This window comes from Felis catus, chromosome A1, assembly GCF_018350175.1.
Source record: "Felis catus isolate Fca126 chromosome A1, F.catus_Fca126_mat1.0, whole genome shotgun sequence".
In the NCBI taxonomy this organism is placed as follows: Eukaryota; Metazoa; Chordata; class Mammalia; order Carnivora; family Felidae; genus Felis; species Felis catus.
The window spans coordinates 189,189,052-189,202,181 of NC_058368.1; positions in this window are offsets into that span (position 1 = coordinate 189,189,052).

Below are 13,130 nucleotides of genomic sequence, written 5' to 3' on the forward strand. Positions count from 1 at the left end.
CCAAATACAGGCCATGTCTTTAACCGTGGCGTTCGGAGCCCAAAGGGAGCCTCTAGCTTCATTCTAAACATCGAAGATCTATCCAATCCATAGCTTCTCTGTGTCCCTCACACTTTGTTGGAGGCTGTGGCCCAATGCACAGATTTCCTCATCTTTGGAAGTCAACCATATCAGGAAGGAGGCTTCAGTGTTGGGAGTTGTTTTGTTCTGGTGAAAAGGACACTCTTTTCATCACATTTGAAAACCAATTTTTAAAAATCTCACTCATATCCAATATTTTGCGTGTGTGACAGAGAAAAAACAGGCCTGGAGTTACATCACCCCTGTGGTTTAAGAAATCTTTTTCACAATATGTAGACTGTTTTAGGGCTGGGATTTTTGGAGAGGGAGGAAAGGGGCAGAGCAAGAGGGGCAGAGAAATAAGACAGAAATACAAATTGTTCTCCAAGTAAGATGGAATGGATAAGCAAAGGGAATAAAGTGGATAAGATGTCCATGAGTTTGGAATCCTCTAAATAAATAAAGACATAACTGGTACAAAACCCTCTGATGTCATTTTCTAATTACAAAAAATTATCTAAATCTATCTTTCTTAGGGGCACCTGGGTAGCTCAGCCAGTTGAGCATCCGACTCTCGATTTTGGCTCAGGTCATGATCCCAGGGTTGAGGGATCCAGCCCCACATCAGGCTTCATGCTGAGTGTGGAATCTGCTTAAAAAAGATTCTCTCCCTCCCTCTGCCCTTCTTCCTTCCCCACCCAAAATAAAAATAAATCTATCTTTCTTGGATCGCCATTGAATACTTATCACTAATCATGGTGCCTGGCATAAAGTAGATTTAAGTACATATTTCTGAATACATAAGTGAGGAAATGAGTAAAAAGTGAGTGCTTACCAGGTGCCCACCACTACTGTGGGTCATAAGGCCTGGGAGACTTAGTTACTGGACCTTTTGGACAGTCGGGTGTGGAATATTGGTAAAGGCTAGGACTTGGAATTAGCTAGTCTTAAGTCTAAGTCCTGCCTCTGCCACTTACTAGTTGTGTGGACTTGGGGAAAATTATTGAAGCTCCCTAATTCTGGGTGTCCTGAAATTGAAATGGGGACAATAATAGGACCATCTCACGTGGTTACCGGGAGGATTAATTGAGATATAGGATACAAGGTACTTACAAAAGTGCCTGGAATACAGGAAATGCTCAGTAATGGTTATATATTACTCAGCTATTGTATAGTATGGAAATGGCACATGGCAGCCTCACACAATAATTCTTGCCTTGGCTCTCCCCGAAATGTTCTTGAATTGCTACCTTTGTTTCCCATCCAGTTGGTTGCCAACTCCTTTCCAAAGCTATAGTGTGGTTGCTACTGCACATTCCTGTTGGTTTCACTTAAGTGTGAAGAGTCCCATTGTCCTGAAACTAATGAGGGTTTTGTGAAAACCATTCCTCCATGGAGGACCATGGAACTCAGCTCGAGAACAAACAAGAGAACATCCCAGATGGTTTACAAAATATTTTAGGTTTTGCCAAGCATGTTTTCCTCTAATTTTAAATTCCCTGTGTATTTGAAGTGAAATGTAGCCAACATGTTCCTGGTCAAGCAGGTTTGGAGGAAGGAAGTGGGGGAAAGAATATGGGAGAATCCCAACATCAGCAATGAGAGAGAATGCAGTATCTCAGGGGTGTGACTATGCACGTACACCAACAAAGCAAGGTCTGTACTAGGAGGAGGAGAGGGAAACACTTCCCTCACCCCCTCACCCAATCATCACTCACATACTCACTTAACCACTCCGTGTTTATTGTGCCCTCACTAACCCCACACTGTGGTAGGCACTGTAGGTCAAATGTGATCCCTGTTTTATTTGAGTTAAGGTCAACAAATTTTCTTTGTAAAGGCCCAAGTAGTAAATGTTTTCAGCTTTGTGGGACACATGGTCTGTGTTGCAATTACTCAACTCTGCTATTGTAGCATGAAACTACCCATAGATAATACATAAACAAAAGGGCAAGATTATGTCCTAATGAAACCTTATTAAAAAAAAAAAAAAGACATGAGGGCCAAATTTGTTCTGTTGGCCATAGTTTGCTGATCCCTGGATTAGCTTATACCAGGGAAGATCAAATCACCTCAGATAAACTCTCAGGGACTAGGCAACTCAGTGCTAACCAATGAAGAGACTGGCCCTAACTAAACAGGGGTTCACTGGCAAGATATTAAGGAGCCTACAGCTGTACCTTTCAGGAGGAAGTGGATTCAAATCCCAGTCCCATCAGTTATTAGCTGTGTGGTTTAAGACAAGTTATTGAGTCTCTATAAGCCTTGGCTTGCTCATCTGTAAAATGTATATAATTATATTATTAATCGTATGTAATATTATAATAGCATTATTAGTAAACATTATTAATTAATATTATTTAATCTTGGCACCAAATGAGGTGTAGTGTATAAAGATTCCATGCAAAGTCTGGCATTGAGTAAAAGTGCCCTTCAGAGTGGATAAAGCACAGATTTTGGAGATTGTGGTCTGTCACCTAGTCATCTAAACCAGGGGCCAGCAACATTTTCTGTAAACGACTAATAGCAAATATTTTAGGCTTTGCAGGCCACATATAGTTTCCACCACATATTGTTTTTGTTTTAATTATACACTTAATTTAAAAGTGGAAAAATCAGTCTATCATTCTTAGCTTATGCACTGTACAAAACCAGGCTGTGGGCCACACTGGGCCTTAGAGCCATTGTTTGGTGACCTCTGCTCCAGACCAGAGCTGTCCAATAGAAATAGAGCACAAGCCACATCTGGGAGTCTCATATGTAATTTTAAATTTCCTCCTAGCCACATTAGAAAAAAGTAAAACAAAAAGTAAATTTTAATAATATATTTTGTTTAAACTGTTTAAAATATTATCATTTCAATAAGCGATTAAATAAGATACTTTTCTTTTTTTTTTCTTTTGTATTAAGTCTTTGAAATCTGTGTGCATGTTACATTTAAGCATATCTCAAGTGCTCAAAAGCCATATGTGGGTAGTGACTACTGGGTTGCCCAGGGCAGCCCTGAATCTCAAACATTCTTTCCAAAATGAGTATATCGTAGCATTTACCTTTTAGGGTCATTGGAAAGATTTAATGAGATAATGCTTGGAAGGCCCTCAGTGTACTGCCTGGTACAGTGATCTCTAAATGCCATCTGACCTTGCTAATAAGAATCACTGTGCATTGCAGTAATGGTAATGATTATCTTGGGGGACAGTTGGTATCTATTACTTCCTTTGGGAAAAAAATTTTCAATCCCGGTGATCAGAGGCCTTTCATAGCACCCTTCTCCCCAGGTTTCTTTTATCAGTTCTCCAGGGCCCAAAAAGATTTTGGTTGTTCCTCTGAAATGGCAGCTTTCCTGAGAACCAGAGCATGGCCAAGAGGCTTGGCAATTAAACATAGAGTTTGTGGAATGAGCCACAGCCCACCTCTTCTCTGGCACACTGATGGTGAGCACAGCCCAGTCGGTCTGAATGCATGCTCCTAGGCCAGTGCTCCAGGAGGGCCCCTTGGCTCCATCTAATAACATGTGACGTGTGCATGTGTTTCCCCCTCCATCCTATATTATTTCTTATTCTAATTCCCTTTTCTCCGTTTGCCCTGCCGACCCAAAGGTTTTCAGGGAAAGGTCTTTGGAGAAGTATGGAATGTCTTGCATTTGACCAGACATTCTGGGGCTGCTGTTCTGTCCCCTGAAAAGCTGGCAATTGCTGAACATCTTCATCTGACCTGATGCTCATACGGTCAAGAGCAGGGGAATCCAGTTTGTGCTTCTTATCTTAGGATGTATATCCGACTCTTAGTGGGAAAGGATCACCATATACCAAAGAGTGGCCCAGGTTTCTGGGGAAAGCCAAATCAGACGATGGGGGGGAATGTTCCTAGACTTAATACAGCAAAAATTCTTTCTGCTTGAGGTCGTCTAGTGTAACTTCCCTGAAGAGGTGGTTTTTATATTGAACAACTCCAGGCCAAGGGTCAAATGACATCACCCCCACATGAAACCCAATCCTCTGCAAAAAGTCCCTTGCTTAGCATTTTAAGAATAAGATCTTTGGAACCTCATCCTTGCTCTGCTGCTTACCAGCTGTGTGACCTTGAGCTAATTACTTAACCTGCTGAGCCTCAGTTTCCTCATCTTTAAATGTGGATTACCATACACTGGATTGATTTACAACCATATAATGGATTGTGGGTAGGACTTGATTAGCTGCCATTAGTTATGGAGCAGATTGAATTAGCTCAGAGCTTGGCATACAATAGACACAAATAAAGTGGTAATTAATTATTATTCTCTTTTCTTCAGTGAGGTGGCTGGCTACTTTCGACTAAACTCTTTTCTCTCCAATTCTGTGCCTACGGCTCCCTCTTGCAAGGTTCAAGATGCTGCCTTGTGGATCAGGTTCACTGGCCTGGAGCCTCCACACAGGGTGACTGGTGAGTGGAGATGAATAGCCCAAGGGGCTTGGCTAGGAAGTAGTGGAGAAAACCAAATGCACCCTCCTTTGTTATACGACTTGTTTTCTGAATAGTAGAGCCCTTTCTGCCCCTGTGTGCCCCAGGTAACCCAGCAAGTCTCTGACAGTGGCACTCACATATTTAGAGTACAAAATTTTGCAACTCCTACCAGAAATACCTTAGCGCTTAAACAGGTGTACTAGTACTGACCTCCAGAAAACAAGAGGATTTCCGAACCTTTCTGAGACTCACTGATACTGCGATTTGAAACTGAACCACTTAGGGAAAGGAATGTGCACATTGACTTACATTGCAGCATTCATACATTTGGTCTAATCTTGATGCAAAAGAGTGCATCTGATTTGTACAAATGCACATTTTACCTCACCAATCCTCACACTCTATCAAAAAGGGCAGCTTTTGTTACCATTATTATTACTTTCATTACTATTAAAATGACAAACTTAATATTAAGTACTTAATATTAAGTACAAACTTAATATTAATGAACTGATGTATTTCTTTCATGCTATATCAAGACTTTACAAAGGCAAGCCCATACATCTTTGAGCCAATAGAAAACCAAACTTGGAATTAATAAGCACTTTCAATAGAATTTGAGGAATGTAATACTGTTCTAATTCCTATCTACTTCTAAAATTCCCTTTATTCTAGTCTAAGGGTAGGCAAGTTTTTTACTGTAAAATTTCAGATAGTAATATTTTTGGTTTGGCAGGCTATCTGGTTGTCATTGTGAAGACAAAGCTGTTTTAGATGATACGTAAACTAATAGGCATGACTGTGTTTCAATAAAACTTTATTTACAAAAACATGGAGCAGGCTGGATGTGGCATGTGGGGCCATGGTTGGCTGACTCCTGTTCTAGTCAAATAAACAAATAACAAAAATAAATAAATAAATAAAATCACTAAAAAAAATCTCAACAAATTTATTTCCATTATCACTATGTAAGGTAAATTCATGATGATAATAATGTGGGGAGAGCACTGACCAAGATTTAAAAGATTCAGTAGCCTTCCTGTGAATGAGTCACTGTTTTGGTTTTTTCAGGTAACATAAATACGAATGATTCCAAAGTAAGAATGGGAGAAATCAGGAAGGCTATAATTGAACTGAATAAAAGACATAAAGTGGTGTTATTTTATTTATCCAGTTAATTCATTCAATATAAATTTATTGGAAATCTATGGTATGCCAGAAATTTGGTATAAAAATCTCTGAGATTGGTATAAAAATCTCAGAGATACGGTATAAAAAAAATGTACTCTTAATCATCAGTAACCAAGCAATAAGAGAGGTTTTAGGTTTTGATTTTGTTTTGTCCATTTTAAGAAATTCCCAATACTCCTGAAATCAGACTATGGGAAAAAAATTCTCCATCCTGTTTAGGCAAAAAACATAATAGCAATTCTAATCCTGGCTTTCCATAATGAGAGTCCCGAAGTATACATGGGGATAATTAAGACCAAAAAAATTAAAAATAATAAAAAAAGCTGGTTATATTAGTGTTGTAACTTGGGCACTGACACCATATGACATAATTGGTGCTCGCCTCCAAGCTTCATGTGAATCCAGCATTCTAAAGCCCTTTCGTAACAGCCAACAACATCTGCTCTAAAGAGGAGCTCTACACCCAGGCAGGCAGGAAGAATAGTACAGAAGGGTGTGTTTTCCTTGAAGTGTAATAATATGTTACGAAAGTGTCAAATATCTACATTTGTGACAATAATTATATAAACTCAGCCTAAAATATTGGAGGAATAAAGATATATCAATTAAAAAATCCTACAGGAGAAGCAGCATTAGATAATGAGATAGAGGTTCAGTCATTTTCTAGGGTTGGAGTTCAACACATTTGAAAGGAATGAAATGATTCTAGTGGTGTTTTTATTATTATTTCTTCTCTTTCAAGACTTCTTAACTTCAAGCAAGAATTATTTATTAACAAGTGGAAATCATTACTTTGGGATTTTATTCAGCACAACATTATACGGAAAAAAATAGGCTCCCAAGCTGACTGAATGTCGTCATGTGCTTTCTCCACTTTTTCTAAATTGAGCTCATCCATAAATTTTTAGAAAGAGCATTTTTAAAACCCACCAACAAATTTTCCATGGCTGAGAATGCCCTTCTTGTTCTGACACAACTGTTTGAAGATTTTTCTACTCCCTTCCCAACTGAGGGAGGGAGGGAGGGAGAGAGAGAGAGAGAGAGAGAGAGAGAGAGAGAGAGAGAGAGAGAAAATGGCGAGAAAACACTCTGAAACAGAGAATTAGTTTATCCACAACTTCAAAATTGCAATTGTTTGCAGATTCATATGGTCTCTAAAGGACAAAACAAGATGTATTTCATCAAAGTGTTGAAGTCCATTCTGAATGACGATGACATACTGCATATGTGTGTCTGAATGTGCCAGGTCAATCACCGTGTGCCTGGCTCCCTCTCCAAGGTTAATGGGACAAACTGGACTCTTGGGGAGGTGTTGCCTCTTCAGCACAGTCAACACGGCCAATGTTTAATGTTGAAAAGTTCAGAAAACGTAAGTGGCATTGCAGTGCTTGGGTTCTCTGGAAGGGCTTATCAGTGGGAGTTAAAATGGCAGCTGAAAATCCCAATTTCCTTCCTTTTTCCCCAGTGTTTCTTTGTATGGATTGTTCAAGAATGGTGAGGGATGAGCCATAGCAACATAGAAAGTGTTAACTGTCTTGAAGACAAACACATTAGGTCTTGGCTTATGCATTGCATTTACTGGTGCATACATTCCCAAATTTCAAACATGTTCATCTCCCTTTTACAATTTTTGTCAAATTCACGTATCACTTGACTGTTATTTACTTAATATTTTTTCTTTAAAATGCTTCTTTTTTCCCCACTTAGGTAAAGTTGCATAAAAATAAAACTTTATATTACTGCTACTAATGGAAAAACATTACCACTTGCCATTAAGGAGTTTACCACAAAAACACATGAGCAAGGAAAACTAAACCATGCTATTAAAATCTAGCTAAATGCATTTGCCTGTTCAAAGCTCCATGTCTGAGCTCTCTCTTTAAGGGAGATTAGCAAGTACCAGAGACATGCTAGCACCTAAGGCGTGCTTCTTGTAGGAATCAGAAAGGGTCACTGAGAATTGAAAAAGGATTAACTACCTTACTGTGTTGTTCAGCATTGTTAAGTGTCCATTTCCTAAATAGAACCCCTGAGCACTGAAGCAGGTCTCTCATCTATGCATCTCACCATCTACACATCCCACAATTTGGGAACCTTGCTCGCAGCCTCAGTGCTTTTAAACACCTTTTCAGACTCCAGAAAGTGCTTCCATATACCACGTTCTATTCAGTTTTCATGATAACTCAGGTGCCATAGACAGTGCCATAATAATGACTTTTATTCAACTAGAAATGAAAGTACAAAACAAGATATTTTAAGCTTCACATAGCAAGTCAGTGGCAAAGCCCTCTCTGGAAATTGGGATTTGTTTTTGAAAAATGCATTTTTAAGGTTATTGATAAATTCTCCACTCTATTTTTTATAATGAATTGTGAGAGTCTTATCAAGTTTTTGGGTTTTTTTTTAAAAATCATCTCTTCCCCTCAAACAAAAGATATCTAAGAACAAAAGTTAGCTAAAATGAAATTTATCTAAAAACTCATTCACTCAACACTACATCTTCTGTGTTCATCAATGCAAAGGTTATCATTGTCCTCCAAATTCTTCCCATATCAGAACTTTATACAGAAATGGAAAAAGAAAAATGAGCAGCTATTAACCAATTTGGAATAGTAGCATTTAGACATCTGGACTCTCCCTGAGTCTAGTAGTTTTCAAAAGCAACTTTTATAAATGGTGGTACTTCTCATCCACGTACCACAGAAAACTAGCTACTGCCACAGAGAAAGACTGAAATGTATGGGTCTTGGGTACACGGTATATATTGCAGGACAATCATCTGGTTGCAGGGTTGGATTTTATGAAATTCCCTGAGGTCTCCAAGACTTGATTCACATTATGTCTCTACTGCGATAGCAATTCAACCATTTGGAGCCTGGTTGGTTTTTATTTACTGGAATGAGTGCTGAGCAAACTTATCGATCACCAATCCAATTTGGTTATCTTGTATTACTGAAATAATTCTGCCAAGTAAAATATCCAGTCCTATTTATGATGATGGTAGAATTGGAGTGCTTACAGAGCAGAGGAGATGAACCGTTAACTTGATCAGCTGTATAAACAAAGTTTCTGACCAGTGGAAAATGTTAGTCAATATCCAAGGCAAGGGAAGGGCTTTAGATGAAAAATCAGAGAGGCTGCTAATGGAATATAACATGTCTCTAGACCCAGAGGGGAAAATAGACGGAAGACTCCTACTCATGGTTAGTTTAAGGATCAGTAAAAGCCTTTGAGTTTGACGTGGCATCAGGCTGAAACACGATGGAGGGCATGCATCAGAGTGAGGCATTTTCTCATCTGCCTGTCCTGTTCCTGTAGTTGTGTCGATTCTGAATTTGAGTCATTATGTTAGAAAGATGTGTTGTTCGTTGCTGGAGCCATATCAGATTTAGCAAGGAAAGTACAGAATGTAATAAACATCTTTCTGAATCCTATTATTTTAGAGATGTCCAAAAATTGTGAGGACTTGAGTATTTCTAACAAAGTTATTCACATTATATACATCAATCTAATTCGGTTGGAAAATTCTGCAAACCTGAATGATTCTACAGAAGGCTACATACAATTTTGGAGTAAGTTCTGTTGCTATGAAAATACCAGATTTATTAGACTATACACATTTAGCTTACTTGCCGGTTACCATATGTATTTATAACAAATTATTTATAGACAAGAGTGTAAGCTCTTTGAGAGTAGGGCCTCTGTCTCCATCTTATTTGTGTCACCAAATCTCACACAGTCCTATCACATGATAGTCAATTTAATGAATTTGTATTTAATGAATGATATGGTGGCTTATATATTAACTGACAAATCTTTCCTTAGCCCTCTTGTCTAAAGCACTAAATTAAGAGATGAACTAGATGTAAAATAATGGTCTCACAGTAGTTGTGAAGATTAGTCTGACAGGGAAGTTACTACAATCAATCACTTCCAAGGAGAGTCCGTGAATTAGCCCTGAGCCCACACAGCTCAGATGTGGCATTGTAGTATTTAAATTTTTTTTAAAACTCAGTTTTGTAGCCACTTCTATTATTTACCCAAGGTAGTCTAAATATGTGATGAAACCCTTTTAAAGTTAGAGATTTAAATTAAAAAATATTTTTAATTAAAAATATTTTTGACAATCAATAGCATATACATATGACAATTCTTTCCCCAAATATTGTCTCCCTTCTTTTCTTTTCCAAGCATTTTCACAGATACACAGTCACTGCAGCTCTTCTATCCCTTACCCACTCTTGCTCTTTATGATATCGTTTAAACTAGTTCCTTCTTTAAATTTACTAACTAGATTCTCAACAACAGAAAAAGATTCTGGAAGCTAACTTTACAATAAATAATCCCTTCCTGCTCAGAAAAAGTGAGGAAGAGGCAAAAATTGTGTCTCATGCATAAATAATTTTTGTCCTTATAACACAAGCAATATGCCTAATTGCATCCTGGAGGTTTCTTGGACTCAAAATAACATGAATAGCCATGCAGCCTGAAACTTCATGAGATTCTGGTTTCAGCAAATCATGATAGGCACAAGTGTGCATATTGCTAAGTCACTAAGTCACAACTTTCTGTTTTGACATAGGAAGTAGTAGAGATTGGAGGATCAGCAGTAGGAAAGGCATGGAGAATGAACCATGGAACTGGGAGGCTGCCCCAGGACCACAGAACCCTTTCCTGAGCTTACATGATGCTAGCTAGAGTAGACTTGCTTTTGGCATATGCTTTCCTGTCCTACGTTTATCTCATTCTAGGCTTGAGATTTTAACACATCCACTCTGGCTCTTTCCCTAGCACTAAAAAAAAAAAAGAAAGAAAGAAAGAAAGAAAGGAAAAAAAATTTAAAAGAGAACAGAAATTATTAAAGCTCTTGCTATAAGAGATTTAAACATTACTACTCTCCATTTTCATTTTTCAGCTTAATATCACCATTTGCTATATGATCTTAGAGACTGATAAAACAAAGCAAACTACATTAGTTTGGCTTTCCCTAACTCTTGTTTTCCTCTGACAATAAATCTTGGTGCTATGAGTTGTGCTTGGTGTTAACTCTGTCTGGGTACAGATGATGCCGATCAATCAGATCCTTTAAGAAAAGTGGTTCTTAACCGGGGCAGTTTTTCCCCCAAGAGAGAACAATTGTCAATGTCTGAAGACACTTTTGGTTATAGAGCTGGAAGGCAATGTTACTGGCTTCTCATGAGTGAAAGCCAAGGATACTGCTAAACATCCTACAATGCACAAGACTGTTCCTCCGCAACAACAAAGAATGATCCCATCCTGAATGTCAATAGTGACAATCGGTTGGAAATCCTGCTTTAGCAGTACTTGATTCAGTAGCATCATGAATATACTCTCTGGGCTCTGGGTGCAGCCATGCATGCTTTATGGGCAGAAATAGGTTCTACATTCAGCTATTATAGAGGGGTCACCTCTAAGAAGCAGGTTCTTCTTAAAATTCCGAGTCAATCAAAGTGTTTCTCATCTGCTATTAGTGCCTTGTAATCTCTACTGTCGGTCACTCCTTTCATATACGAAAAGTTTTTTAAAGTTGTAACAGGCCACTTATTTATTCACACATAGTGTTTTCATTAAAATACTTACCCTGTGTTGGTCAGTGCTATTCAGGAGGGAATTTCCTATCTTAATGTGAACTCATTTGCCTCATGAACCATTATAAAAGCAACCATTTCTGAAGTTAAACAACTTAGAGCATCCTATCTTGAGTTGCCCCTTTGGGAAGCAGCTCCATTGCAAGGACACACATGGAACAGGGAATATCTGCCCTTTAGGTTAGTGCTGTCATAAGCCTTAGGTGAGAGGAAACCTGCCTTGGGCCCTGAGCTTTAGAAGGTGCCCCCTGGACCTTGTCCACAGGGCCATGGGAATGTGCCCATCTGAAGCCTATGCCATGTCTCCTTCTAGACCATACTCTGGGGATCAAGGACCTTGGAATTCTCTGTCCAAATAACTCTGAACCCACCTTCAGTACCTCAGTACCTGAATCAACTTGTTATAGTCTGTTCTCCTGTGAGAACACATGCACAGACATATGCATTACAAGGCCTGAGCAGGTGCAGCTGTTGGGATAATGGACTCAGACCAGGGCTTTGTCTATAGTGGACATGAGGCTGTTCACAGTATGGAACAGCATTGGGTGTGTGAAAATAACAGAGGGGGACTGGAGACCAGGTCCCAGGGGTCAAGCCTTGCTTTCCCATGGTCTGATGCTTAACTAGAATGTAAGATGGTCAAATTAGGAGGGGAAAGTCTTTTATTCAATAGTCAGCTGGGTTATAACTTAGATATTTGCCCGTACGGTACATGGGTCTTCATTTTAACAGTTGCTCCAAGTCAAGGGTAGATTTGATTTGAGGGGGAAAAAAAGCACTGTTTTTTTTTTGTTGTTTTGTTTTGTTTTGTTTTGTTTTGTTTTGTTTTTTGTGTAGAACTCCTCAGGATTCAGGGCATACCTCTCCCAAGTGGAATCACGCAGACTGCTCTAGAAACCTCAGTTTCAGCTGCTCCCTAAGAATATTGCTTATCTTTTGTGGACTTTATTTTATGTAGTCTCAGTGACCAGCCAGCCCATCTTAAACTTATTGGCATTTTCGTGTGATGGGCAGCAGATTAACAAGCAGAAAATTCTATTTCCATGATTACTTTGCTGAGTCAGAGCTAACAGAAGGAAAGAACCAGAAGGTAGGTAAAAAGCTTGTACGGACACAGGAATACGGAGAGGAGAGGGGTCCAGAGAAAGATGTTCCTTTGGGAAGGGAGCACTCTGAGCAGTGAGGGTGACAAAACTGGACACTTACCAAAAATGGCCAGGAAATAGGAGGAGGACTTGGAAGGAAGGATGGGCACCAAAAAGAAAGAAAAATAAGAAAAAAAGGTACAAAGCTAAACTACATTTCTTTTCCTTCCCTCCTGTTCATTGTTTCAGACGTCTGTAAAAAGAGAACATTTAACTTCTGGTTCCATTTAGCAGCAATTTGGACATTGTGCAGGCCCCTGAACATCACGTTTGAGAAATGGGGTCCCCCTCCTTGTCCCAGTTCTACCCTGAGATCCTGAAAAAGGGATGCTATGCCTGCATCCTCTACGGCAGAAAATCCCAGGACATCTCTCATTTCTTTCCTCGCAGGAGGAGGCGCTGACTTAGCTCCAACGAGAGGGTTATAAACTGTGGCTCCCATAGACCCTGTTCTTTGTCTCTCAGATGGAAGGTTCAGACTAGAGGGTCAAGGGAGGAGAGCCCCGAGTAGGACCTCTGTTTAAAATGAACAAAGTCCTAATTTCAAGATACTTGGGGATCTCTCCTCCAGAAACAAGACAACGCCCAGAGGCTGGCAGTTACTGGAGCAGTCTTGAACTATAGACACTCAATGGAGTTACTCACTGGGGCTCCGGCCCCCATTGAAGTCCTGGGAGCCAAT